General features: G+C 38.9%; 1 protein-coding gene across 1 annotated transcript in view; it reads left to right on the top strand.

The window, feature by feature from the left end:
- The first annotated feature begins 11,041 nt into the window (after window positions 1–11,041).
- The window catches only part of LOC137293922 (neuropeptide prohormone-4-like), a 41,249-nt gene continuing 27,383 nt past the window's right edge, over window positions 11,042–24,907 (top strand). The window contains exon 1 of the mRNA XM_067824768.1: window positions 11,042–11,563. The gene's annotated coding sequence lies outside the window, so the exon portion shown is untranslated. The remainder of the gene's footprint in view (window positions 11,564–24,907) is intronic.

The following is a 24,907-nucleotide window of genomic DNA, read 5'->3' as shown; positions in this document are numbered from 1 at the left end:
TCATTATGTTAACACGAACTCCGCGTCATATAAATACTGCTTTAGAATAAATATGTCAATAAGTAGCCCCTGTCGATGACCACCAACCATACTGAAACAATCCCTGTAATTTATCAGATTATACGGGTGCGCAGCTAACTGAAGGGGGTTTCCTTCCGCAGATTGGCGTTCCTACGGAGATCCTAAGAGTAGAGGCAACAGCAATATATTGAAGAGGCAATGCTTTTACATCTAATCGGGCATTCCCTTAATAGTATGCTGTATAGCGAACACCAAACAGTTTTAAACCTGAGTCGCTCAACTATGAAATAAATAATATACTTCGAATGTGTATTGGGGTAACGTTATGCCCTGACATCCCAGAAGCACAATAACACGGTGAAGGCACATATGTTTGCACAAGATCCTGGGGAAGAGACTCTGGATTTCGTTCCCAGTTGACAAATTCAGTTGAAAGGGGATATCTATACTTTTACAGATTAGACGATGGTCAAATCCAAACACAGGTCTCCATAATGAAACTGTTAAGAGAGTACGAAGGCAGCCAGCGGCTATTAACAGGGAAGAGACATGCAAACACTTCATCAAATTATGGTCGATGGGTCTACCCATCTAGATGAACAGTCCAAACAGTTGGTCAGTGCTGTCTATAGCATCGTCCTTATCCCACACGACGACGCCGGTAGAGGCAATTTTGATGTCGCTTGAAATCCTTTACTCACGCACTGAACCTGTGTGATGTGGAGATACATTACATCACTAGTTTCGTGATCCACCATCCCGTGTGGTCATGACGTTCGTTGGAAAGGCCATGAAGTACAGCTGGGAATACACGCACCAATAATCGACCTCCAGTTTGTCGGTTCGGTTCATGTTTCATTATAGAAATTTACCTGTAGGGGACACACTCACTCTTTGGCCCCCAATTCACTGTAATGTATTCAGTTTCCCTTTAACACCAAACACAGTTTACATACTTCCAGGACCCAAACCTCCCAAACTGGTACATTCAAAGCCGTCACAATGTATGGATGCTGTCTCTTTTACAAACCTCTTTGCTATACTGAGCCAGAGACGTTTTATGATCAGTAAAGATCGTTGCACCGCTGTTAAGTTAAAGTGGATAATATCAATAGACATATAACCCAGAAGGTAGGAGATGTTGCATTACAGTTAGAATATTTACAGTGACTGTGATTTGTATACAAGAGTGAGTTTAACATGCGCGTGTTAAATACTAACGTGAGAGGGATACAGTTGTTACAGTAAGAAGGACATAACATTCATGACTTTGACGCAGTTTGAACAGGGAGACATTTAATGTGGATCAAACATACATAGCCTGGAAGACTGGACTAACTATTGCTTAATCAGTAGGCGGGTGGGATGACATAGCCGAGATCTCTGTTCATCGATGCCTTGTAGCGGGGGTGGGGAATATGGACGTCTCATACTAGTTTCATTCAGCGGAATCATGGATGTTGTTGGAGTGGACTTGGGCGTTTCCTTCACTGAGTGTTCATAAAGGACACAGAACTCTCGATTGATGTGAATCGGTATAACCCAAAACATAAATTAGTTACTACTGATGTCTGTACTGTTTTGGCTATGAAACTCAGTTATTTACTGAGTTACTATGAGTTATCAGCGTGACGAAAAAGGCGAGTTTCGTGTAAACTTGCGATTTAACATAAAACTAATCATAACTATGTATATATAACTATATATAACTCTCTCTCTCTCTCTCTCTCTCTATATATATATATATATATATATATATATATATATATGTATGTATGTATATAACTATAACTATATATATATATAACTATATAAGGAATAAGGAATATACATACCTTATCGGTATTTGAAACACAGTCATTCAGACGGAAGGTTAATGTTCTTACATAACATCCTAAATAACTTGAACAAACATTAAATTTTACATTTTACCATGGACTCAGATTACTCTGAAATTCCACTTTAGACACCATGGTAAAACTATGTGGACGTGGCCTAGAAATAGATATATATTAAAAACCTACAGATGCTAAGCAATATCTACATGTTTCATCCTGCCACCCTAGTCATATAAAGAGAAGCATTCCATATAATTTAGCAAGACGTATCTGCATGATTGTCTCCAATACCGATAAGGAATATACGACTTGAAGAATTAAAATCATATCTACAGTCCCGTGGGTACCCAGTTCTACTTGTGGAAGATGGAATAAAGAAAGCAATGAACATAGACAGAAGGACACTCTTGAAAGTTCGTGTTAAACAAATGAATAACGCTGTCAATCTAGTTTATGTGTCAACACACAACCCCAAGAATCCGGAACGTTTTCATATCATAACATAGTATTTATGCTATTATATGCCAAGGGTGTCATGAAGAATACATTGGACAAACGGAGTGCTTGAGGGACAGAATGCGCGTCCATAAACAACAGATTAAGGACCCAAACGCCAGGTGCATCCCCTTAAGCGCTCACATCGACAAATGCGCAGCAGGAAAAGAAATAAAATTTAAAATACTCCATTTTTACAAGATGAATACTGCTGATGCCCTGCTGCGTAAAGTTAAAGAAAACTTTTTCATTAAAGGATTGTGTCCATCGTTAAATCAGCAACGTAATGTAGTTGAATTATACTTGTTTTCTTATGCTTCTGTTGTATTACTGTCAATGTTAAAGCCGCCAATGTGACGTCATGGCAACGCCGCGTGACAACATTTGTATACAGTTGTATTGTGACGTCAATACAAAAGTGACGTCTTAACAGTCTGTTTCACTGAATCACTGAAAGCACTTCTCCCTGAAGATATATATATATGTGTGTGTGTATGTATGTGTGTGTGTATATATATATATGTGTGTGTGTATGTATGTATGAATGTATGAATGTATGTATGCATGCATGCATGCATGCATGCATGTATGTATGTATGTATGTATGTATGTATGTATGTATGTATGTATGTATGTATGTATGTATATACAGACACACACACACATATATATGTATGTATGTATGTATGTATGTATGTATGTATGTATGTATGTATGTATGTATGTGTGTGTGTGTGTGTATGTATGTATGTATGTATGTATGTATATATATATATATGTTTGTATGTATAATATTATGTATATGTACATATGTACGTATAAATGTGCTCCACTCTTGACACATGCACTCTTATCGGTGCACACCGACCAGTAATCATTCCTGTGGTATAACAAGGGGGTCCTAACGTTTATGGATGATAATACCCGTCCCTGGATGATAATGTCTGAAAAAGAGTTGTTAACCATATTGTTTAGATCAACACCATCAGCCATATGGACTTGTCACTTGATCTTAATCCCTCTGAGCATGCTTAGGACATTATTGGAAGTCGTGTTTACGGTCACCATGTTCACCCCCAGACTATGGATGACCTTGAGCAGGTGTTACAGAGAGAATGGTAGGACATCGACAACAGCAACTTTATTGGTTCATTTGGTCAATGCAAAGACATATAGAAGCTTGCAATTGTGTTCATGGTGGTCATACGCGTTACTGAACATTGCTTCACCGCCCAAAGTTGATATGAACCTTAATGTTAACATTTTGCTCCTTCGGTGAACACATTTTGCACGACTGTTTCACTGTTCCACCGGATCTTTTTTATGATTTATAAGTCTGTTATTACTCAATGCTATCTCATTTTGCTAATAGTGTGGACATATGTGTTACGTTGTTATTGCGTCATTCCATGATTTACAATTTCAATAAAAGAAAATGTAATGAGACACAAAAATCGTTGCTTAATTTTGCGGAGTATAATTGTGACAGTCCAAAGGTACAACAGCTACAGCATCTATAACATTGAAATCCACTCTCTTCAAGTGATGTAGTATTATCAGCGTGTTACAGGTGTCGATTGGTAATGTGGTGAGAGGTGTTAAGGTGTCCATCGGTTGGGTAAAGTAGTAAGGGCTTGCTTGACAAATACGTATAATACGTTTTATACACTATATCTATCAAGGGTTTTGGTTTCCTTTACACCAGTTTACAGAACACAATTTATGAGTTATGAGATTCCAGGGACCATCTGTTATTTAATTTAATTATTTAAACAACTCAGTGTTACACTGATTCGCTTCCATGTAATCTGTACATGAGAAATAAGCCTGAGGCCATTTAATACCCGGCACTTTTGTATACATCAGTCGATATATTAGTTACTTTTCCAAGCGTACCCTGTTCAGCTCATGCAATATCAAGGCAAGGGACACAGAAACAGGCTTCACATATGACACTCATGGGGGAAATCAAAAAGGAGTTATCAGCGTGACGAGATAATGTTTAAACCATTAGGCTACTCAACCACCCGGTAAGGACCAAACACCTTTAGTGTAATACAGTTACCATTATTTCAAAGAACACATACGAATCTGGGTAATTATATAATATTCTACTTGTCCCGGCGCCGGTTACATCTGTGAAGGGGTTAATTTCAGAAATTAATTAAACATGTGGAGAACGAATGCAAATTTGACACTCAAGTGACCAAAATGGTTCACTTTTTCACTTTTACCCTGTGCTGCCGTTTTGCTCAGGTGCATATCCGACCTGCATATCTTAAATGCGTTAACAACCAGCTGAGCTAACACCTGGTGTCATTGCTACGTGATACTTGTGATTAATAAATATGCATATCTTACGCAAACACTACGTTGACAGTTACTTGTAATCACATGTTTTATGATGCAGTTGGGCTTGTGCTATGTACTTTTAAGACAGATTTGGCATGAATAGGAAAATGCTTTTTATCGTCTATATTTAAACAGTTCGTGTACGTTTGGATATCTTGAGTTAGGATATAACCAACGTTTCAATCTCTAACGTACTACACGGCAGGTGTAAACATTCAAATCGTTATAACAATAGAATTGCAATTAATGATGAATTTGTAAAACTTGTTCCAAACAGATTGTATGCATGTTTCCCCTAGGGGTGGTTAACATTTGCGGAACAGGAATGCATTATTGAAGAAAATAATTGATTATAAACCTTAGCCAATACACCTCAGCACGCAGAATCTTTAGCAGGGTGTTTTCATTTATGGATAAGAGTTTTTAATGCCTGCAGTATATTTGAATTTACCACATTTGAAATAGTTCCGAGCAATATTCTGAAATAGCTGAACATTAAATCTTTGTATTGATTCAGATGATGATTGTAGAATGACGTTAAGATTATCACGTCAGTTATATTTTCCAATGAAATCATTTATCTTGTTTATTACAAAGATAAGCCGGATTCCCTATCATGCGGCCTTTGTCTGGTAAAAGCTCCTCGCTGAGGGAATAGTTAGATCACCAACCTGATTTGTTGAAACTATAATTTGTGTTTGGTATTAATGAGAGGACTCAAATGAATCCTGATATTATATCAAACAAAGGCAATGTTTTGATTATGGGAAATTCTCAAATGTATAGGAACAGTTATAGCAGCGATGAACGCTCGAATTAATTTTTGAGCTATTTTTCACGTTTATGGTTTTGATCGATGATGGTTGAATTGATAAAGTATCATTAATCCTTTCTTTGACAACAGATGATGGAGCTCTAAACAAAACAAGCCCCAACCTGTACTGTCTTCATTTCCTTTGGTAATACAAAACCTGTGCGTGGAATGATAATTACGAGTAGTCTATCTGTCCCTTTCTTATCGTTATCTGTTCAACTATTACGAGGAACGTGTGTTCAACAGCGTATTTCCCTCTGTGACAAATACACTCAAGGATGACGTTTCTCACTGCATAGAGTGCCATACGACTCATGGTAAGTACGTTGATCAGGGTTAGAGCTTTCAGGCATTTCACAAAGCATTTAGTGTAGACATGTAGAGCACGTTACACATTGGTGCACATCAGTGACGATGATATGATGTCATTGCAATTCAAGATTCTGATATGCATCTGTGAGTCCGTGCTTCTGCAGGTGAACAATTGACTTGCCTGTTATGTATTTATGACACATGCCACAAGTGAAAAAGGATTTCCCTGTTACCTGGTTTCATCACTATTTGACCCGTGACCAGAATCAGTCTTCAGTAACTCATGGCTGTCGTAAGAGTTGTCAAGTTATCAGGTTCGTCATCATCCCAGTTGCATATATCCAAGATCATGTTGTTGATCACTGAATTGTCCAGACTAGATTATTTACAGACTGCCGCAGTGTAGTTGGTATACTGCTGAATGCGGCGTGAAACAAACAAACAAATCGTAACTAGGTGAAAATGTTTCATAAAGACGTGATTCAATGGACTGCACCGTCACCGCTGTCTTGTTACGTTTGTGGGGAGTGACCTAACGACATATTCATGCGTGCTTATTCAACCAAACATCCTGCTCTCGTCTTAGGGTGTGACAAACTCATCTGGAAGGAATGGGTTGTTTAATACAGATTCAGTCTATAGTTTGTTGTTCGCTGTACAGTGAGAACGAGTTTGTGTGTAGTGACCAACTATTACTAAACCCATGGTATTTTGGAGGTTTGTCTGATACAAAACAGACTAACGGGGCAATCTTGGATTTCAACCAGGTCTCTGGCACCAAAGCTGTTTACCTAAGGTATATATAGATGACTGAATGTTAGGCCTCCATGGTATAAGCCTCATATGTGTAATTGTCTGCTCTTACCAGACAGTCATAATGTTATATATGACTCTACATGTATTGAATATATTACTTTACACGATGATCATATAGAATTCGAACTTACGCTTATGATGTCATTCCCTTATATCTGACAAAACGCGAAGAAGCGAGTTGTCGCGCTTTAGCTCATTGAGCAAAAAATGCAATAAGAAATGTGGCTCGATCTCTAGTATCTATTTACGTTAGATGCACATGCACTGGAATTCTAATTCCACTTTCACCGTTACTAGAGTATTTACTTTCCGTATATACAAATGAGATCAGATATGTTGTTACCTTAGTATCATGAATATATGAGCCCTTATTCTCGTAACGTTCGTAGCCCAATGAATTCTTAACTTTGATCGTAGCCAACGTGTTAAGAATGGGCTGAAGAAGGGCTACTAATGGTTGGAGAATAGCCAACCAAGTACAATCACTGTACCTGTACAATCGACTCTGCTGTTGGCACAGATGTCGCCTTTCTTTTTCATAGATCATTTACATATGTGTTCTTTAAGTATATCTTCTGTAAGCAGGCATAGCAGGGTTGGACGCCGCACATCGCTGGGTGGAATTTCTTCATCTACCTATAGGGGCAGATGGATAGCTGAGTAAATACCTTGCCACGCCGAAGTAGTTTCGATTTTCCACATGGGGACAGTTTATGAGGCCCATTTCTGATATCCACCGCCGTTATATTGCTGGAATATTCTAGTGCCGCGTAAAGCTGACGTCACTTACTTACCTATGATCGTGGATTCGAATACCGAATACGCTCTGAATATGTACGGCAGCACTTACTGGCTTCAGTGAGTGAGTTTAGTTTTACACCGTTTTAGCAATATTCTAGCAATATCAAGGGCCACAAAAATGATCTTCACACATTATGCCCATGTTGGGAATCGAACCCGATCTTGGGCAACGGTTCAACAACTAGGCTACCCGTCGCCCCGTTTCACTAAAGCAGTTAACGCCTGTTTAACAACGCCAACGCAGAGTAGAGATATGATTAACACTGTTCCAACGCAACATTCTCTTCATGAATTACACGAGTGTTCAAGGTAGGCGTGATTAAGGCGATGGCCAAGGTCCGACCTCTTCTAGTTGACTCGTGCGCAGTTCATCATCGATTAATACCACGCGACTAACACACACTTCATTTTGTCTTTAACATCATATTATTATTTCATGACCAAGGTCAGAGTAAATGAAACACTTAATAAGGTTATCAGCTGAAGCGTCCGACTTCAACTCGACTGCAAATGGTTCAAACAGCCAACGGAGACTATGTGCACTTGAGGCACATGGAATGCGTTAACATCGATCCGTTTGAAACAAACCTGCATATTTGTTGCCATGTAAAATCCAGGTTGTGAATAACTCTCGACTACATGAATGATTCGGGGTGAAAACACAGCTTAATGTCGGATGCCATAAATGCTTTTGAAACAATGCTTTAAAACGTTGAAGGTGGAGACGTCAAAACCGATCAAACAATGAACGTCGATAATGATGAATCAGAAACAAATATTCCAACAGATTGTATGAGACTTTCCAAAAGATATTTAGCATCGGTGGCAAAGAAAAAGAACAAATTTCGCCGTTTGTGCTCAAGATATGGACGGAGATATGTTTTAAAGACTGACAAAGCGTCTTCAATTGAAAAAATAAAACGTCAAACAAATTGAGCAATTAAAGATCGTGTTAAACAATCGGCCGCTGTCCATTACGTTCATAAAGGGAAAATCCATTTGATTTTTACTGGATGGATTCGGAACTGTTTAGCAAGTGCTATTCAACAGATACATTCCATCATACAAGGTGTGTGTTTGTTTCATTTGTATTTCATTTGTAACCCCAGATATTCATTTTGAGGATTTTTCAATATTCATGAACTACCCTTCCCTCCTCATTCAAATAAAACGGATGCCCCCAGACATATATTGAAATAGGATACTCCAACGATAAGTGAATCCTGTCTCCAACTGCGAGCTGAAGCTTCATTGACGAGTCCACCCGTTTGATCAGAATCAATCGTTTTCTGTTGCGAAAGGTGTGTTCTTTCAATTCCCCCGTGTCCCTCTGTTATACAAACACGGATTGTGCTGTAATGTAACCATTAGATAGTGTCTAACTACAGTAACCTTTGGCTGGGCACTAAAGCGACATCAACAACAGTTGTCATTCACTTAACAAACACATTTTCTTGTCATGTACTACACCGTGTAATCGATGCATTGACATGTTTAACAATGTTTTCATTAACCTGGGGAGAAAATGCACTGTCATTATAGACAGCTACATCAGACGAGCATTTAGCCTATCCTTGTTCATCCCTTCTTGGACCCTTTCTCCATGCCCACATATTTTGAGTTTCACAGAAATAGTTGATAGTCCGTACTTTAGATGATGTAAGTTGGGTATCTCAGTGGTAAAAAGCCTTCTTTCTTATCACCTTGCTTGGACTCCAACGTTGATAAGGTTGTTTTGTTTGTCAGTCGTTCAACGCCGCACTCAGCAATATGCAAGATGTCTGTCTGTAAATATTCCAGACGATATTCTGGACCAGACGATCCCTGGTGTAACAGCATGAGCATCGACAACCAAGTCAGCAGGACTAACCACCTGCAGCCTCCTGCAAGTTTGATTGCTTGACCATTAAGGCCGTTTTTATTTTGGTTACTAGGCAAAACCGTACATAAATCTATCGTTGGTCCTATCATAAACACTAACGCAAAATACTGTCATGGTTAAATATTAGCTGATGGCTGTGTTTGGTGCAAAACCTCTTTCAATAGTTACACTACTTTGTGTCAGCTTCTGGTGGGAGTAAGGCCCTGAGTGGTGCGTCTGTTAGACGTTCCCCGCTTTAGTGAAACCTTTGAGTTGGGTTTAGTCTGCGGAACCTAGAAACATTTAAGTCGGGCATGCCTTTAGGGGGGTAACCATTAGGCAAAGGTTAGGAACTTCATGCTTTCCGATGGACATCCTTTGGAAACTAGCTGACAATGTGTTTGTTCATGCGCTGTGGCAAGGAACAATGTTTTCTTGTCTTCAGACAAAGCAGGATTCATGGTTAGCTTCTGTAGTGTGAACTACATGACGATTCGGAATGTATGCTTGTCCCTTGAAAGATTGCTTGTCATTACACAGTCCCAATACTTCGAAATCAACATTCAGATGAGAGACATGAAATCAGAAATGAGTTGAAAAATTGGGAATGTTTAGTGTTTCAATAATTATGTCTGAAATTAAATTCATATCAATGGACATTTCATTTTGAATTACCTTATTTAATATCAACACAAATGTATTGTTTTCAGTTAATAACGTATGACAAATATAAAATAAAGATCCAAGTACGATTAACACTACATAATAACCATTGATGAAATACAATCAAATATGACTTTTCACATGATGATTTCAACGGCTCATACAAATGTCTCAAGAAGTAACAGTATAATATTAATGCACAAATGAGAAATGTCAAGACCCAAACAAAAATACTTGTACATATTGTTTCCTATTTATGTCCAAATGACATTAAACCTTTATTGTAAGACGGCGCTGTAAAGAATATTTTGTCGTCTAAAATGCCAGACATCTTATGCTGATGTCCCACACCACTGAGCCTAGGCATAGATATAAATATCATATTTAGAAAAACGATCCATAAATGTGTCTTTTATTTCCTTTCCTGTGAGCACCCCCTTGGGGGATGAGAAGAACGATATCTCATGAGGTTGTGAATATCATCTACATGTCAGAGCACGCAAGGGCAGAGATAAGAATTAAATTCAACCATTCTTGTTCTGATAATATGATATGTTCCGGAAACCCCAAACTGACCAGACGTATTCCTAGACGTATGTAGGTGGGTGGTAATAGCGTATATTGCTGGTAGAGACAATCGTTATGTAGAAAGGGTGAAAGTGTCTGTGACGTCTTGAAAAGAACGTGAACTCACAACCTTGCATTAAAACACCGTCATTTATCAAACTGGACTGATTATACATGATGGGAGTATTTGAACATACATGTATATATAAAATAGGCTCTATTTACTAGAACAAACCGTCACGGCATTGTGCAAAGTTGTATGCAGCAATCTTATTTCACTTTGACAGACCACTCGAAATAAGATCTTGAGAAATTATCCAGTTCAAAGCAAATCAATGTACATTTTTATTTCAATTTTTACTAATGACGTGAAACAATAACTCAATTTCTCCACTAGGGAAGCCACCTGTCAAGACAAGCGTTACTGCATGTATGAGAGCTACACGGGAGATTTGCAGACAAGCGTGCTTATTGGTTAGGGGAGGTAATAATATGATCACAGAGACCCATGCAGAAGCAAGCATCAAGACGAGTCTTCCTATAAGTTCTTCGCGGTAGGATATCCGTCAGTCTCGCAAAGTTAATCAATTGCACCAGAGACCTATATGCCACATACACAAACCCCGACTGTAAACGTAATATTGTTTCCCAAACGGTGGGCGACGAGTTAATCTCTACAGAACAGAATCAGATTCGTGCCTAGAAAAAGCAAACAATCCAAACTGTTATTATGCCGTTGGATCGGTTGTTCGTCGTCATCCCGTGCGTGCTATATAATTCATGAGGTCGTGGGCGAGCTTATAATGACATTCGTTGAGGCAGGACATAGGCGATAGAGGATCAACATATATAGGCGCCAGACAAGCAGAGCGCGTGTGTGCGTCGGGAGGGATAGTTGAAAGCGGGTTTCTATAAATCCTCACAGCTATATTTTAAAAGAAACAGAACAAACCCTAAGTGAAGAAACTAAGGAACTGAATTTACGTGTTTACCGTTCAAGGACTGAGGCCGAAGGTAACAGAGGTAAGACTATTTGGTTAGAACTTTTACATGGATATTAGCGAACCTGTAAACTTGCAATTTAAGATTTAAGTAAACGATCGGATAGTTGATTATTTAGTAATGTTCTTGAACCACATTTTAATTAAGAGTAGTTTAATCATTATAGCGAATGGATCTGTTTGTAGCGAGACTAGCTCCTATGGTCGGAATAATTTGGAATTAATTTACGCTGCTTTCTCTGTTTTGTCTCAAAAGAATACCAGTTTTATGGGTGAAAAGCAGTCAAGAATTTCATTATGAAGCATTCACGCTAGAAATTATGGATAAGAAATTTAGTAGCAAGTAATGAAGCCTACCATGTTCCCTTTCCTCCACTGCATTTAGAACGAGAGCTTTTATTGACAGACCTACAGTTAGATGGAGGAATTTCTCCGAGGAATAGCAATGACGAATAATTGATTAGTCATGTTCCAGAAGTTGGAACATACTCAACATTCGCCATTCGGTTTTACATCTCTCAAAGGCTCTCTGTACTTGACAATGGAGTGTACATGTGATGGGAACACTTGCGCTTTTGAAAATGGTCACGTAGACCCGCTCACCAGATTCGCCTTTTCACAAATAGCTCCAACAACTGAAATACTTCGCGCTTCCCCATCATGTTACGTATCTTCATGAATATTTATAATAATTGGCAATGCTGTTCGTATTGTATTCTTTCTTGATTTGTTACTTTAGACCTGTGTTATCTTATCCCCACTCACATAATTCAGCTTTATGTTTTGGATGTACGGATTTCGTGTGTAAAACCATCTCAAATCCATAAAGGTTTATGACGCTGAACACAGCTGAAAAATTGAGAAATTACTGTATTATTAACACACATTACTCAAAGAGGAATTACTCGCTGCCGGTTTTGAAAATGTGGTGCTAAAGAATTGATCTTCTTTGAAAGGGGTTTGGAGTCAGGCATCAGTACTAGACATGCTTTAAACCAAATCAAATTTGAATAATTAAATTATTCGGCGAATTCAGTGCACAGCAAGTGGGAGTTAGCACCTCTTCGCCCTGAACGGCCGTGTCCCGCTGTCGTACACGATTACCGCCTGACACTCCCTAGCACTGGGACGTCAGGGGGGACGAATGTCCTCAGATCGGAGCGCGACTTATGCGCTCTTCCAGAAAACTTGGCACCTATGTCAACATTCTTGACGGATGCTCCAAGAGATTTCCTTAGACGGAGAAGTGATGACTTGACTCTGAATGTATTACTAATCTTGAAAGTTTCAGAATGAAACCCCATTTTTGGAGGTCTTCTGGTCTCTGAGGGGAGAAGTGTTTCGTGGTATTGTTCACTCATAGTGTGTTGACGGTGTCAGTTTTGTGGTATTCGTTTTTAAAAAAAGTTCCACAATAAGTAATTTTATCGACCATTTTCCACAGTTTTGATGTTGTCATTATATCGACATAATTGAAAAAGCTGCTTTGGCAAAATCGGGTGACGCTGTCCTCTCCTCCCGTAAAAACCTGATCAACACTTTTACACTAGAATACCGTTTTGATACCACAACCAGATATTCCGAATCATCATGGAAAACGACAAACCGGTGGTACGCGTAATCTGATTTGTGTGCAGAGCTTAATGTTGGGAGAGTGCAAAAATAACCTAATATGTGGCACATGAATAAACCAATGGGGAAAGTATTTTACGTAGATGTCAGAACGCATGTCACAATCTTCTTTGTTAAATACACATCGGTGGTGTAATTCTCTCCTTTAAGGGACTATACTTGATCCAGCAGTAACTCAACCTTGCTTTCCACTCCATCAAGACGAGCTAGGATTTATAGCTGAGTCTTGTCTTTTTGCGAGATTTAGGTACAGCCCTGTAGTACTTCATGACATATGATAATTTTTATCAGATATTCAAGCTTAGGAACCAGCTACGCTCTATTGTTCTTGTTTAGGGCATGCCAGATTGAGACGTATCCATCAAATATTCTCCAAGGACCCGATCGCTTCCTCGAAAGTCAGCGTTGTAAAATATTGCCGACTGATAAAAGCCCAAGTGACCTCTCACCGGCAGGCGCCCAGTATTATGATGTAGATTAATTCTTCATTGATACATATATAATTCTTCAGTGGTTTGTCTTTTATTCAGAATGCGGACTATTCACAGTCACATGTGACATAAAACCACAAAATATCCCTATTGGGACGCCTTTCAGAATAAGGAATCCTTGCATTTCAGAATGATTCGGTGTACGTTTATCAAGTGGCAGATGTAAATGTATGATATACACAGGATACATAAAGTCTCAACCGCGTCATCCAAAATGTAATTCGAATGAACGAATAAACCATCAATCTTTAATACCCCCTTTGTAAATGTAATTTCAAGTTATATAACTGATCGATTTATAATGCTCATTTATTATGATCCTCACACGAATGTCCTATTGAGACTGCCGCCGCTGACTGAACTGTTGTCGGAATCTGGTCATGTGCTTGCTTCTTCCTATACACAACCGCGAGGAGTTAACCTATCACCTAAGAACATATGCCGTTTTGAACCTTTCCAGGCTGATTTCTCAAAGGTGACAAAATGAGAGCTGACACCAATTACGAAAAGTGGCACCAAGCCTCACTATAGGGAGAAATGTGTATGCACAGTGATCTTTTATCTGAACAAGTCTTCTCCTACAAAAGTCTCGACGTCGGCCCTAATTAGATGCTTCCCCTCGGATACGATGCTGGCCCTTCATCAGCCCCAGCGCAAGTACCTGGTTGTGTTGTTCAGGAAACACCTGAACTCAGAAGGACGTATCCTCGGGATTTAGGAGCAACTCGGTCTGCCTGTCATTAGAGGACAATACACTTCCCTCGGGGACATGTGTAATCACTATATCGGTAGGACGTAATGACTAGCTGATCTGGCCAGCATCGGCATCCAAGCATTCCGTCATGATTCACAGATACCGTGGTCTCTGTAAGGTCCAAAGTGAAATAGCATTCACATAGATGCCTCACAGAGTATAAACTTGCGCTCACGCCCTTACCAAAAATTGAAATATCATCATAAATCTTCTTGGATTGAGCCAGTTAATCTCATGTTCACTTATATGGCGTTAGAATAATTCACAAAGTTTGGTAGTAAAATCAAAAATACTTTTATGGAATATAATATATCAAGGAACTCAATACTTATCATTGTGACTATCTGTTCCCTATAACACCCCAGGGGTGTATTAGTTTTTGAAAGTGTATGGAAAGTGTATTTGCATCGTTTTGCTTCTCACAGGAATCAATAAGATAATCTATAATTCGATAAGAATAAACTGAGAACATAGATGAATGTCAAGGTATCTATTGTAAGGAACAGGACGTGTACATTCTGACTGTATTCATCAATGGATGAAGGTGTGAGAATATACGCCGGAACACCGTGTTCCTCCAAGCGAAGAAGTTTAGATACATTTTCGCCTTTGTTCTACCACTTCTAAATGGTGTTCAACGACTCCATACCAATAGTTGCACAAGAAAAGTCGCACAATACAAAACTTTCAAATTATAACAGCATGTTTTCTGCAGATTGGAAAGAGCAAATATCATCATCATCATCATCATCATCATCATCAGATTTACCTCTACCAATATCTTCATGAAGGGCATTACGTTGTACGAGTTCAATGTGTCATATGAGACTGTTGGTGTGGGTACGTTCGTCCTATTGAAAGTAGCATTCAATTGACAACGGATTAGACAGGTCGATGGACGTTACCCGGGAACATGATGGTTCCTCTGCAGCAGCTTCCCATTAATATCAAAGACAACAATACGCTGCCTAGTATCTACATGTGCCATTTGCAAAGTAATATCGCAACATGTGGCCCCTTGTCCTTGGTAATGTGCAATTAAATTTGGATTACGCGAGACTTGTCACTCCTAAATGATTAGCTGCTTTATTGATCTTACGGGTGCGTAGACAATGTGCTGAGATTATCCATTCTGGAGACATTAGGAATAGTGCTCTGACAATGGACAATCCTTGGTCTCGTGAAGCAATAGTAATGGCCGTGTTTGTACGTATAACGGAGGAATAATAGATATTCCGTTGTTCGTTGGATTCACTCAGGACAACACTGTGTTATTCCGATACGTCAACTGTAATATCAGTCAATAGTAATGGCAGTTGGGACTGTGATGGGGAAGACAGACAGCTACATCCGACATACCCTAATACTGCCTTAGTACGTGTCAATGTATCCAGATGTCATAACTACTCTCCAGTATCCGCACATACATAGACAAATACTCAATGTATGCACCTTTTTCAAGCACATGTGTTAATTTGTAGTTTATTTCTTTGTTGGTATGAATGTGATTACAGACGGAGTTGTAATGTTGAGTCAAGATAACGGGCGGTTTTAACAATATTCGAGTTATACATGTATAAAATAAATAGAAGAATTCGTCGGCTACGATTTTAAAGGTCGGTTTCCTGTTTACTTTAAAATATGCAACACATTATGCAAACTCTCTACAACTTTGCATCTGAATTATTCAGCGTTGAGTACAGTATCAGTATGAAATAACTCCGGGAGATAAAGAACGACGTGCATATCAGTGTGGGAAATACCGTTTGGATGTTAAGAGTTAGTCCCTCTGCTGTCAAACAAAGAACGTTATTCCCATTTACAGTAGCCAAGTGTGGACCTTTTTCATGCATTTATGCATAAGTCACTCCGTTAAGAATATCGACTTGCTTTGAAGTCTTTCACGTGAACAGCACGCTTGCAAATTCTTTACAAATATTTTATTTAAAAAATACATCATATATTTTGGAATATGACGTTATTGCAAACCATTGTCTCTTTGAAAACACGTTTCTGTAGTCATTAACAATTAAACACCTTCAATCAATACAGTATTCTCACCTCGACAGGTAATTAATCAGAAGTTATGAAGCATGATTTACAAAGGGAACTCTGTTGCTGCTTTGCTCACAGCAATGTAAGAGCATTTGCTTTCAGTTTATGCCATGTTGATGAATTTCTATACTTGAGATATTGACTAAACTCTATGAAAATGCCATTATGTAATTTCGCTAATGGTGATTGTGTTTTTCATCTGTTAAGAGCCTTTAATGAACGCAGGTAAACATGTTTATTTCACACTTAAACATGTAAACGAAATCAGATTAAAATTGATAAGGATCAATAAAGAGAATATATTTTTAGATGGACAATTCTGTCATTTGTTTTCTTTGTCACGGCACACCAAACAATTCTGAATATGCAAACTGAAGCAAAATCCTTTTCGTCATCCACCGACGTGTAATGTAATTGTACAATGTCATAGAAGGAAACTTATGTAATATGCATGCAGCGTTACTCTTTATGTCAATGCTGGGAATTTCATATGGATCTAGTGCTTGTGGCATCACAGCCAATAAACATTCTGAATAAAACATTCAAATGATTCCTGTTTTGACTGGATAGATATGGCTTTTGATTTCGTCAGTTGATGCAATTGTTTTCGATTCGAATGAAGACGTAATGTCTTCTATGATTGGTCAGCAGCGAAGCGTTGATAATTGAAACGCCATGGCCAGTTCTCACTGTCGGAAATTGTTCGAATTGATTCATATTTACTTTAGTGTATCTCGCTTAAAGAAAATCAATATTGATGTCAATATTTCACAGACCATGGATTCTCTTAAAGATAGCATTAGGAGAATCCTTATCTGCTAATGCATGTAAATTAGGTATATTTCCATGGTTCAACTACAGCTTACAAATCATTTGATATATGGAATTAACCTACTTTGTCATGATGTATGTTTAAGTACATAAAGTACTTAGGAAAACCTTTTCATCTGAATATTATTTCATCGTTACAGGAAATGCGTATACCGAAGTAAAATTGGTGGCCCCTATGAGTAACTTATAACCAGAGTTTAATGTGCTCCACTAAACGCATGTACAAAACAGGGCGATGGTGTAGTCTAGTGGTTAAAGCGTTCACTCGTCACGGTGAAGACCCATGTTCGACTTCATACATGGGTACAAAGCGTGAAGTCCATTTCTACTGTCTTTCGGATTGATATGATATTGATATGGTTGGCATATTGCTAAAAGCGACGTACATCTACACTCACTCACTGACTACAGAACTACCATGAAACGTACTTAAATGTTTTCAGCGCAGTATATATGTGTGCACCAGTGACTAAGCACCAATGCTGTGATTGTATTAGGTTCCTGTGAAGTGTGAATATGTCAGTATATCATCTCATTACTCCACTGTGACTAAAATCCCGCCCGTGTGTTGACTAATACTGTGTTGACAATATACTGTTGATTTGAACACAATATCAGAGATGATAATCTCGAAAATTTCTAAACCTCAAAGCAATCCCGAAGCTGCTGCAGCAACGTTGCTCAGGGGATACTTTGGTGATGATAGAAATGCGATATATCAATTATTAATCTTCTTCTGGCAGGTCGCACTAAAGCAGAAATGCGTGTATAATAATTAATTCATCCAGTCGTACCGTAATCACTGGTTGTGCTAGAGCGATTTATAAGATAGGCCCTCCATGTAGTATTACCGAGTCTCGGCAACCGTCTGCGTTTGTAAATTGAGGCAGTAAAGAATCTCGGTTACATCAGTTCATGTAATCTCTAAACTCTCACACGCATCAACTCGACGGTAACTGGTAATATCATAAGCGACATTTCCGTCCCGTCATCTGTTATATAGTTACCATCATAGAGATGAACATGCTTATTAAATATATGGAGCTATGCAATAATGGGAGAAAAACAGAACCTTCACTGAACGATACACCTTCACTGGATATAGTATACAGGGTGGGTCAGTTTGTGTTTTTCTCTTCACAATGTTAGCTGTGAATCTGCTATATTTATTGTAATAGGATGTATACTTTGGGTCATGTTATGTATGAAAATAGACTATAAAGTTTAAACTAATCTATTCAAATTACTACTAGTAAATAAATATATATGGGTCCCATTTATAACAAGATCTGATAATGCTTAGCAATACTGAGGCAATATGGTAACTGGGAGTTGTATATGAATGAACAGGCTCATCGTTCGTGAACGGAGACAGACAGTGTAGAGGAGAGTAGAAAGTGCACTCCACTGACGTAATCTACAGATCCCTAGACTGTGCGTCTATAATATTGCTACAAGTATCACAACGCCCTGATGTGTCTTGTGCAGTTACCGTAAACAATTGGCCGTAGCCTTTCTGAGTCAGAAAGAGATAGTCTGGTCATCTAGACACCGCCTTCGGCAACGAAAATTTAGGATAACGAAGAGGCAATCACTCCTCTTTGCCCATTTCAATTTGATCAGCTGGGAGTGAAATCATACAGAAAGCAACTCGTTCACGGACAGTTTAGGCAATCCGTGGAACGATCGGCAATCATCGCCCTCTCTACACTCTAGTCTTTAGTCGATGGAGTGGCATCTGGTGCTCAATTGGTAGCTACAGGCTATGTCCACCCAGCAACAGTATGCACCGCTATGGAAATTATACTTCTAAACAGATATGGAAACGTGTCTTTCTCTGATAGACAGTGGACCATTGATAATCTTAGTGACTCCAAATAACCCTGTTTGAGACATACTAAACATAGCTAAGGTTACAGTAAAGGATTCCATTGCATTGATATAGTATCGGACACTGAGATCAAAAAAGCTTCAAAGGAAGGAATGAGAACAAACTCGGCTGGTTTGACTTTTGACATCATCTATGACATTTATGCAGTGACCGAATCTATGATGTTTGTGTTAATCCGTCAAACAGAGGGGATGCGGTGGTAATTATAAGCCGTTACTTGATGATCAGTCCTGATTATCACGAACCAATTTCACTAAGTGCAAAGGGGGTAATCAGGAATCTGTACAGTTCAGCTCAACTCTTTTGATCTCCTCACGGACCGTGTGGTAGCTTAGTGGTTAAAGCGTTCGCACATCACGCGGGTTCGATTTCCACATGGGTACAGCGAGTGTAATGATGCTAAAGTTGGCCCGAAACTATATTTCCTAACTGACTCAGTTTTCCTTTTTACCAAAATTACGAAAATGTTAAAATCGCTTTTCGTGAATTTAAATTTTCAACTTTTATTTTATCTGAATAGCGAAATTGTCATCAGCATGTGTTTTCATCATTGAAAAAAAACTTATTTGTAATAATGTAAAGTCCAACCAATTTAACTATTTGACGTTAACAGTACAATTCGTACCTACAGCACAAATTAAAGTGTAAAGAGTGGTTACATATTTTTTCAGTACGTTACCGTCTTGTCTTCAATGCATGTGTACAGCTGTATTGTGAAGGCGGGGTTTCATGCTACAAAAAGCATGACCGACATGCTCCTTCACCACTTTTCCAACTTGACATATTTACATGACAACAAATTACGTAACACGTCTAGAAAAGCTTACCAGTGACTTTTTCCGTTTTGATGTCGCGTTCAACATTACCGTAATAATGTGCACGCTTGTGTCTGTGGTGAATGGTATTGACATTGTACTTGACCACTGAGATGCCACACATAGCATGGATACCACACACAGTATTGTGAATTCTTGAAGACAAGCTCTTGGTGAATTTTATTAAAATCGAGTTCCAGTCATGATAACAGACGGTACCGTCGTTAAACAAAGTTTGTATGGGTTTGAAAGAAAGTACAAATTCTCTTTTATATTACCTTTCTCGAGCACAATAATTCGAAGAGTAGAAAGCGCACCCTCGATTACTAGTATTTATTTTCTATTGATTAATCGTATGAGTAATCAGTCGGTATTTTGGAATGTTTCATTTAGTGTTAAAGTGACGAACTGAACGAAAGGTACCAATAATTTTTATATAGTTTCGGTAGCGTTTGCGGTCTTGTAGGCCAGTAGTTAAAGCGTTCACCCGACACCCCGAATATCGCCACATTGCTGACGTGTGTTATGCCCATCTTTTGTAGTCCGCCGCCGTGATAATGCTGGAATATTGCTAGAAGCAGAGTAAAGCATTTTTTACCGCTGCCCTTATCAACATTCCAACTGTATGACAGCAGCGTGTACTAATCGATCCTGGGTCATACAGTCAACTGATATCTTGAATAGAGGCCTCGTTGTAGTGGCACACTGACATAAAATGAACCAGGTTACCTGACCATCCAAACCATTAGACCTCATCATTTGACCAGTATAGATTACTGAAGACAAATTGCAACAAATAGTCCTGACCACCCAAACCAATAGGCATCATCTTTTGACCTGCGTAGATTTACTGAAAGACCAATTTCAACAAATAATCCCCACACGTCTCTTTTATTTGAAGTAATCTGCAATTTGATGTCATGAGAATAAAACCAACACATCCTGGATTCCTTTTGGTTCTTTCATTACTTGACCATGTTATCTCTAACACCGTCCGCAGGATCAAGCCATGGAAAAGAGAGCTCTTGCTCTCCAAACACATCCTAATATTACCACAATTACCTTCTTAGCCATGCCTCCACAACAGATCTCGACAAAGTCATAACCTATGTTTGACTTCTGCTGACAACCAGGTAATATCTGGAGCTTAGAGCATTCTGACAAGGACCTAATTGGATATCCCCGATATAGTTCAGAGCGACATAAACATAAGTTAATGTTTGTCCATCGCTCATAATCCCTCAATTGATGTATTACGCCTGGGATAGAGCTGTGCCTTTGATCATTTTACACATTGTTAGGAAGACTAGTTTTCTTCTGTCATGTTCTTGTTTTTTATCAACACGAACTTGAATTCCATTCCCCTCCAGTGTCTTGGCACTGCCTGAAGGTATAATTTCGTCATTTGTAAACAATGTTCATCATTCATTGCACGATCGTAACACCTAGCGGGTTGTGGTTGTATGTGTATAATTTTGAAAACGGAGGAACGCGCTCATATGTGTGGCGAGATAAACACGATCCCAGTTTTTTAAAAAGAATAATTATTGACAAGTGTGCAAAACAATTCATAAATTTAATATCACTTTCAATTGAAGGTAGAGAGCGTGGCTCATTCTCAGTTACCCAACTTGCTGGAGGGATTAAAACAGTTACGTATCAGTGATTGTGCAGGGTGAATTTGTTACCCTTTCTTTCATTTTGACCTAAGTTAACCCAGCACCCCAATCAGAGCAAAGCAGAGCAATCTCATGACCACCCGTCAACATATTTCACAAAAATAAACTAAGTGAACTACTTGTATATTTATATCATTTGCTTCAAACTGAATTTTAATTGAGTGAACCATACCAACGATAGGTACTATAAAGTATGTAGATTTCTGTTTCTCCATTACGCAATGGCAAACGTTCAAATAAGCACTCCTGTCATTCCCAACGGTCATTACGTGTGGAAGATGTGCTGTCAACAGTAGTATTTAATCCCATTTGGTCACAGATACTATTTCACAGGGAACGAAATAAAGGATTAAAGCGGATTATCATACCCCAGTGTTTTCTTCTACTGAAACAATAGGTGTTGGGTACGTGGGAAGACCTTCAATGCGGCTGATGGTGTGTTGTGCCTAATGATAGTATACACAAGCAAAGTATGGAATGTGTCAATAAGTAGTCTTATTATAGTAGTCGTTGACACCTCAAATGCAATCACATCCCACTAAAAGACTCACAGATATGTGAGCAATGATATTTGACATACTGGCATCTATTTCAATAGTAAATGGTGGTGGCGAACTTCTTTGCCAACCAGTTGAAACTTAAGATCAAAAGAACTAAAACGCCTTCACATATTTCCACAAATAATTAAAATGTGGAAACGTTCGACTTCGCACGTATATTCTGAAAAGATCAGTAGGAAAATTCAGTTTGACATATCGGTTGCAAGAGCCTTTTGTGTAAAGATTTCAAGAAATCCTGAACCAAAGTACAAATCACTGTTAGCTCTCGGTATTCTGTGCATGTGTTACGTGATAAGTGCATGGGTGCACATCCAATAATCAATGTACACAGATGTATCCCTCTCACTGGCTTCTGGGTATTATAGGGTTTGTCCCTTCGGTGTGACCTATCAGTAAAACAGACACGGTGAACATCAAACACACTACCCCGACGTCGTGGCGATACCATCCTATACGTTGCATGCTTTGTCAACTAGAATACCCCGACTTGAGGATCATGGGCGTCACGTTTCTGTGTACTCGTGTTAGCGCCGGCAGGAGAAAACGCCACGAAAACATTTGTAATTTCATTGATAAGTGAATGAGCATTAAGTGTGGACGTTCGTTTGTATGGGGATCCCTTTCTGCGTGGCTATCTATATATTTAGATTTCCCCTAGAGCAGATGGTTTCTGTGATTGCGACATGATGAATTATAGATTCTGCTGACACGTAACAGTGATGCATTGTTTTGCCATGAGAAGTGACTATTGGGTTTGCTTCGCAAATATAGACTTCTGTAAATGTGATCCATTGATTAGATGTTGAATATAGCCTATAACACTTCCACAACGGAACAATAGGATTAACCGTGGTGCGGATCTACTGGATCTTAATAATTATCCAGATAGAAATACAACCAATAGATTAACAGTCCATGCTACGGTGCTAAAGGAGACTGTACCAGATGACAGAGACCGCAATAGCCAGGAGCCAGCCGTCGACATTCTCTGAAAAACAATTCTGCTTTGGGACTGTTGGTCCGCCACATATCTCTCTATAATCACACCTCAATCTCTACTGCAGCGTTTATCGCTTCTCCAGCTCCAACAATGGAGATTGGGTCGCCAAAGGACTTGTCCCTTCTGATTTGGACTGTATTTCATCATCTTAAAGCCAGATCGATAGTTTCATATAGCGCCGCTCCACAGCGATGCCTATAAGCTAGCCCGATGACCATATAATGGCGTTTATAGTTTCATATACCCCCATATTGAACTAATAAATCGTAAAACCTCCTCACTTTGTATTGATCATGGACTCCTAATTCTTTGAAGCTTTTCAGATATCTAATTGTAAAGTTGAAACACAACCATTATGCATTACAGAAGAGTTTTTTCACGTATAAGTATATTCTATGGACAAAAGGTTAACATGTTTAGCGCCACCAGAAAATGTTACATTCAGCTGAATACAGCTCTCCTATGCTGATGCATGATGCACGTAGACCCAACATTTTGTAGTAGACATTTTATTAAGATATGTGAATAATATTGGTTGGCGTGTAGGATTTGTGCACAATATGCATATGTGTTGTTCTGGGCCCTTATTCTCGAAACGTTCGTACCCATAAGAATTCTTAACTTTGATCGTAGTCAGTGTGCTAAGAATGGATGTAAGAAGTTCGCATGGCCACGGACGTTTTGAGAATAGCTAGCCTGGGTTCCGTTGCAAATGTGATATTTTTACAACGAAACTACGTCATAAGCCTACGTTACTGTATGGGAGTCACGACACCTAAACGCTAGTATAGCTTTGTAAGATGTATTCGCAAAAGCTTCCCCAAAGATTATGTTTAGATGTACCATTACCAGTGTCCAAATGAGGAGCCAGCAATCATCGGCAGATGCAGTTGTTCCCTGTCAGAGCGTTGCGTGGATATAGTTGATGCACGCGATAAAGATATATTTATATGTGTGTGAAAGGGCCTGTGGGAACGAAATGTTGCGAAATGTTTTGTCACATGAAATATTTCCTCTACAAAAAAACTTATTGTGTCATAAACAGCATGTCCATTTCCTTTCTTGTTCTTCAAACGAATTCCGATTGTATTGTGTTATATAAAAACAAGGGCGTGCCGCGGCCAGTGTTCATATTTTAACGCAGTTTCATCGATTTTCCATAATGCACAAAGCACAGAATTAGAAGTAGGTCCAAATGTGGATTCTCAAAGGGACCAGTCTATTAAATGCAGTTCCAGATGAGTGCATGCAGTGCTCCTCTTCGTTAGGGTACCATAGGGACGGTGTCTCAGTTTACAGACATTTTTATATGTATTCTATGCTTCCAGAAGATCTTTATTCGGGTTAAAACGTTAACCAATTCCCTCAGCTACAATCACAAAGCAATGTACCAGGAACTATTGAACGTCCTAATGTTTCTTAATCGCAACTTGTCCGCGTACTGTTGTGATGGTATTACAGCGAAACAGTTGTGGATCGACTCAGATTAAAATTATAGTTACAAGTATCTCACTGTAAAACCTTACAACACAACCTCCTAAGTATTTACCACGTTTTAACCCTGATCTTTTCATATGCCATACAAAACAATTGAGGTGTGCGCCTTAGGTTTAGGCTATCTCATTAACTTCTCCATTGCATCATGACGTCATGGAATC

The sequence above is a fragment of the Haliotis asinina genome, chromosome 8 (assembly GCF_037392515.1).
Source record: "Haliotis asinina isolate JCU_RB_2024 chromosome 8, JCU_Hal_asi_v2, whole genome shotgun sequence".
NCBI classification, from domain to species: domain Eukaryota; kingdom Metazoa; phylum Mollusca; class Gastropoda; order Lepetellida; family Haliotidae; genus Haliotis; species Haliotis asinina.
This window is presented reverse-complemented; position numbering and strand designations above follow the sequence as displayed.